A 6,307-nucleotide genomic window follows, 5' to 3' on the forward strand; every position below is an offset into this window, starting at 1 on the left:
GGCGAGAGTAGTACTAGGATGGGTGACCTCCTGGGAAGTCCTCGTGTTGCACCTCTTTTTTTTTTTTTACGTCGTGCTTACCCTCGTTCTTTAAACGACGCTAACTTGAATAGTTTCGCTAAAGCGAACCTCAATGACCTGATTTTCGGCAAGCTCACACGGGCCCCGCAGGGCTTCGCAGCTCGACTTACCCTACGTCGCGAGACATGCTTATGATAATTGTTTGTACATACTTTGATAGGTGCGATCATACCAGCACTAATGCACCGGATCCCATCAGAACTCCGAAGTTAAGCGTGCTTGGGCGAGAGTAGTACTAGGACGAGAGTAGTACTAGGATGGGTGACTTCCTGGGAAGTCCTCATCTTGCACCTCTTTTTTTTTGGTTTTTTTTTTACGTTGTGCTTACCCTCGTTCTTTAAACGACGCTATCTTGAATAGTTTAGCTAAAGCGAGACTCATTGACCTGATTTTCGGCAAGCTCGCACGGGCACCGCAGGGATTCGCTGCTCGACTTACCCTACGTCCTGAGACATGCTTATGACAATTGTGTGCGCATACTTTAGCAAGTACGATCATACCAGCACTAATGCACCAGATCCCATCAAAACTCCGCAGTTAAGCGTGCTTGGGAGAGAGTAGTACTAGGACGAGAGTAGTACTAGGATGGGTGACCTCCTAGGAAGTCCTCATGTTGCACCTCTTTTTTTTGTTTTTTTGTTTTTTTTTTTACATCGTGCTTACCCTCGTTCTTTAAACGACGCTATCTTGAATAGTTTAGCTAAAGCGAGCCTCAATGACCTGACTTTCGGCAAGCTCCCACAGGCCCCGCAGGATTCGCAGCGCGACTTAACCTACGTCGCGAGACATGCTTATGATAATTGTGTGCACATACTTTAACAAGTGCGATCATACCAGCACTAATGCACCGGATCCCATCAGAACTCCGCAGTTAAGCGTGCTTGGGCGAGAGTAGTACTAGGATGGGTGACCTCCTGGGAAGTCCTCATGTTGCACCTCTTTTTTTTGTTTTTTTGTTTTTTTTTTACATCGTGCTTACCCTCGTTCTTTAAACGATGCTATCTTGAATAGTTTAGCTAAAGCGAGCCTCAATGACCTGATTTTCGGCAAGCTCCCACAGGCCCCGCAGGATTCGCAGCGCGACTTAACCTACGTCGCGACAGCTCGACTTATCCTACGTCACGAGACATGCTTATGATAATTGTGTGCGCTTACTTTAATAGGTGCGATCATACCAGCACTAATGCACGTCGTGCTTACCCTCGTTCTTTAAACGACGCTATCTTGAATAGTTTAGCTAAAGCGAGTCTCAATGACCTGATTTTAGGCAAGCTCGCACGGGCCCTGCAGGGATTCGCAGCTCGACTTACCCTACGTCGCGAGACATGCTTATGATAATTAAGTGCGCATACTTTAACAATTGCGATCATACCAGCACTAATGCACCGGATCCCATCAGAACTCCGCAGTTAAGCGTGCTTGGGCGAGAGTAGTACTAGGATGGGTGACCTCCTGGGAAGTCCTCATGTTGCACCTCTTTTTTTTGTTTTTTTGTTTTTTTTTTACATCGTGCTTACCCTCGTTCTTTAAACGATGCTATCTTGAATAGTTTAGCTAAAGCGAGCCTCAATGACCTGATTTTCGGCAAGCTCCCACAGGCCCCGCAGGATTCGCAGCGCGACTTAACCTACGTCGCGACAGCTCGACTTATCCTACGTCACGAGACATGCTTATGATAATTGTGTGCGCTTACTTTAATAGGTGCGATCATACCAGCACTAATGCACGTCGTGCTTACCCTCGTTCTTTAAACGACGCTATCTTGAATAGTTTAGCTAAAGCGAGTCTCAATGACCTGATTTTAGGCAAGCTCGCACGGGCCCTGCAGGGATTCGCAGCTCGACTTACCCTACGTCGCGAGACATGCTTATGATAATTAAGTGCGCATACTTTAACAATTGCGATCATACCAGCACTAATGCACCGGATCCCATCAGAACTCCGCAGTTAAGCGTGCTTGGGCGAGAGTAGTACTAGGATGGGTGACCTCCTGGGAAGTCCTCATGTTGCACCTCTTTTTTTTGTTTTTTTGTTTTTTTTTTACATCGTGCTTACCCTCGTTCTTTAAACGATGCTATCTTGAATAGTTTAGCTAAAGCGAGCCTCAATGACCTGATTTTCGGCAAGCTCCCACAGGCCCCGCAGGATTCGCAGCGCGACTTAACCTACGTCGCGACAGCTCGACTTATCCTACGTCACGAGACATGCTTATGATAATTGTGTGCGCTTACTTTAATAGGTGCGATCATACCAGCACTAATGCACGTCGTGCTTACCCTCGTTCTTTAAACGACGCTATCTTGAATAGTTTAGCTAAAGCGAGTCTCAATGACCTGATTTTAGGCAAGCTCGCACGGGCCCTGCAGGGATTCGCAGCTCGACTTACCCTACGTCGCGAGACATGCTTATGATAATTAAGTGCGCATACTTTAACAATTGCGATCATACCAGCACTAATGCACCGGATCCCATCAGAACTCCGCAGTTAAGCGTGCTTGGGCGAGAGTAGTACCAGGACGAGAGTAGTACTAGGATGGGTGACCTCCTGGGAAGTCCTCATGTTGCACCTCTTTTTTTTTGTTTTTTTGTTTTTTTTTTACATCGTGCTTACCCTCGTTCTTTAAACGATGCTATCTTGAATAGTTTAGCTAAAGCGAGCCTCAATGACCTGATTTTCGGCAAGCTCCCACAGGCCCCGCAGGATTCGCAGCGCGACTTAACCTACGTCGCGACAGCTCGACTTATCCTACGTCACGAGACATGCTTATGATAATTGTGCGCGCATACTTTAATAGGTGCGATCATACCAGCACTAATGCACCGAATCCCATCAGAATTCCGCAGTTAAGCGTGCTTGGACGAGAGTAGTTCTAGGATGGGTGACCTATTTTTTACGTCGTGCTTCCCCTTGTTCTTTAAACGACGGTATATTGAACAATTTAGCTAAAGCGAGCCTCAATGACTTGATTTTCGGCAAGCTCGCACGGGCCCCGTAGAGATTCACAGCTCGACTTATCCTACGTCACGAGACATGCTTATGATAATTGTGTGCGCTTACTTTAATAGGTGCGATCATACCAGCACTAATGCACCGGATCCCATCAGAACTCCGTAGTTAAGCGTGCTTGGGCGAGAGTAGTACTAGGACGAGAGTAGTACTAGGATGGGTGACCTCCTGGGAAGTCCTCATGTTTCACCTTTTTTTTTTTTACATCATGATTACCCTCGTTCTTTAAACGACGCTATCTTGAATAGTTTAGCTAAAGCGAGCCTTAATGACCTGATTTTCGGCAAGCTCGCACGGGCCCCGCAGGATTCGCAGCTCGACTTACCCAACGTCGCGAGACATGCTTATGATAATTGTGTGCGCATACTTTAATAGGTGCGATCATACCAGCACCAATGCACCGGATCCCATCAGAAGTCCGCAGTTAAGTGTGCTTGGGCGAGAGTAGTACTAAGATGAGAGTAGTACTAGGATGGGTGACCTCCTGGGAAGTTCTCGTGTTGCACCTCTTTTTTTTTTCTTTTTTTTTTACGTCGTGCTTACCCTCGTTCTTTAAAGGACGCTAACTTGAATAGTTTCGCTAAAGCGAACCTCAATGATCTGATTTTCGGCAAGCTCACACGGGCCCCGCAGGGCTTCGCAGCTCGACTTACCCTACTTCGCGAGACATGCTTATGATAATTGTGTGCGCATACTTTAATAGGTGCGATCATACCAGCACTAATGCACCGGATCCCATCAGAATTCCGTACTTAAGCGTGCTTGGATGAGAGTAGTACTAGGATGGGTGACGTACTGGGAAGTCCTCGTGTAGCACTTTTTTTTTTACGTCGTGCTTACCCTTGTTCTTTAAACGACGCTATTTTGAGTAGCTTAGCTAAAGCGAGCCACAATGACCTGATTTTCGGCAAGCTCGCACGGGCCCCGTAGGGATTTGCAGCTCGACTTACCCTACGTCGCGAAACATGCTTATGATAATTGTGTGCGCATACTTTAACAGGTGCGATCATACAAGCACTAATGCACCGGATCCCATCAGAACTTCGCAGTTAAGCGTCCTTGGACGAGAGTAGTACTAGGATGGGTGACGTACTGGGAAGTCCTCGTGTAGCACTTGTTTTTTTACGTCGTGCTTACCCTTGTTCTTTAAACGACGCTATTTTGAATAGCTTAGCTAAAGCAAGCCACAATGACCTGATTTTCGGCAAGCTCGCACGGGCCCCCTAGGGATTCGCAGCTCGACTTACCCTACGTCGCGAGACATGCTTATGTTAATTGTGTGCGCATACTTTAACAGGTGCTATCATACCAGCACTAATGCACCGGATCCCATCAGAACTTTGCAGTTAAGCGTGCTTAGGTGAGAGTAGGACTAGGATGGGTGACCTCCTGGGAAGTCCTTGTGTTGCACCTCTTTTTTTTTTTTTTTACGTCGTGCTTACCCTCGTTCTTTAAACGACACTAACTTGAATAGTTTCGCTAAAGCGAACCTCAATGACCTGATTTTCGGTAAGCTCACACGGGCCCTGCGGGGCTTCGCAGCTCGACTTACCCTACGTCGCGAGACATGCTTATGATAATTGTGAGCGCATACTTTAATAGGTGCGATCATACCAGCACCAATGCACCGGATCCCGTCAGAACTCCCCAGTTAAGCGTGCTTGGGCGAGAGTAGTACTAGGACGAGAGTAGTACTAGGATGGGTGACCTCCTGGGAAGTTCTCGTGTTGCATCTCTTTTTTTTTTCTTTTTTTTTTTACATTGTGCTTACCCTCGTTCTTTAAACGACGACATCTTGAATAGTTTAGCTAAAGCGAGCCTCAATGACCTGATTTTTGGCAAGCTCGCACGGGCCCCGCAGGGATTCGCAGCTCGACATACCCTACGTCGCGAGACATGCTTATGATAATTGTGTGCGCATACTTTAACAGGTACGATCATACCAGCACTAATGCACCGAATCCCATCAGAATTCCGCAGTTAAGCGTGCTTGGACGAGAGTAGTTCTAGGATGGGTGACCTCCTGGGAAGTCCTCGTGTAGCACCTTTTTTTTTTACGTCGTGCTTACCCTCGTTCTTTAAACGACGCTAACTTGAATAGTTTCGCTAAAGCGAACCTCAATGACCTGATTTTCGGCAAGCTCACACGGGCCCCGTAGGGCTTCGAAGCTCGACTTACCCTACGTCGCGAGACATGCTTATGATTATTGTGTGCGCATACTTTAACAGGTGCGATCATACCAGCACTAATGCACTGGATCCCATCAGAACTCCGCAGTTAAGCTTGCTTGGGCGAGAGTATTACTAGGATGGGTGACCTCTTGGGAAGTCCTCGTGTAGCACATTTTTTTTTACGTCGTGCTTACCCTTGTTCTTTAAACGATGCTATAGTGAATAGCTTAGCAAAAGCGAGCCTCAATGACCTGATTTTCGGCAAGCACGCACGAGCCCCGCAGGGATTCGCAGCTCGACTTACCCTACGTCGCGAGACATGCTTATGATAATTGTGTGTGCATACTCTAACAGGTGCGATCATACCAGCACTAATGCACCAGATCCCATCAAAACTCCGCAGTTAAGCGTGCTTGGGCGAGAGTAGTACTAGGCCGAGAGTAGTACTAGGATGGGTGACCGCCTAAGAAGTCCTCGTGTTGCACCTCTTTTTTTTTTTTACGTCGTGCTTACCCTTGTTCTTTAAACGACGCTATATTGGATAGCTTAGCTAAAGCGAGCCTCAATGACCTGATTTTCGGCAAGCTCGCACGGGCCCGTTAGGGATTCGCAGCTCGACTTACCTTACGTCGCGAGACATGCTTATGATAATTGTGTGCGCATACTTTAACAGGTGCGATCATACCAGCACTAATGCACCGGATCCCATTAGAACTTCGCAGTTAAGCATGATTGGGCGAGAGTAGTACTAGGATGGGTGACCTCCTGGGAAGTCCTCGTGTTGCACCTCTTTTTATTTTATTTTATATTATTTTATCTTTTACGTCGTGCTTATCCTTGTTCTTTAAATGACGCTATATTGAACAGTTTAGCTAAAGCGAGCCTCAATTACCTGATTTTCGGCAAGCTCGCACGGGTCCCGTTGGGATTCGCAGCTCGACTTACCCTACGTCGCGAGACATGCTTATGATAATTAAGTGCGCATACTTTAACAATTGCGATCATACCAGCACTAATGCACCGGATCCCATCATAACTTCGTAGTTA

At 47.0% G+C, this 6,307-nt stretch overlaps 1 long non-coding RNA gene across 1 annotated transcript in view; it reads right to left on the reverse strand.

The window, feature by feature from the left end:
* LOC110263999 overlaps positions 1-179 on the reverse strand; it is a 2,373-nt gene extending 2,194 nt beyond the window's left edge. Inside the window, exon 1 of the long non-coding RNA XR_002349725.1 lies at positions 130-179. This is a non-coding gene — a long non-coding RNA (uncharacterized LOC110263999). The remainder of the gene's footprint in view (positions 1-129) is intronic.

The sequence above is a fragment of the Arachis ipaensis genome, chromosome B06 (assembly GCF_000816755.2).
Source record: "Arachis ipaensis cultivar K30076 chromosome B06, Araip1.1, whole genome shotgun sequence".
NCBI classification, from domain to species: Eukaryota; Viridiplantae; Streptophyta; class Magnoliopsida; order Fabales; family Fabaceae; genus Arachis; species Arachis ipaensis.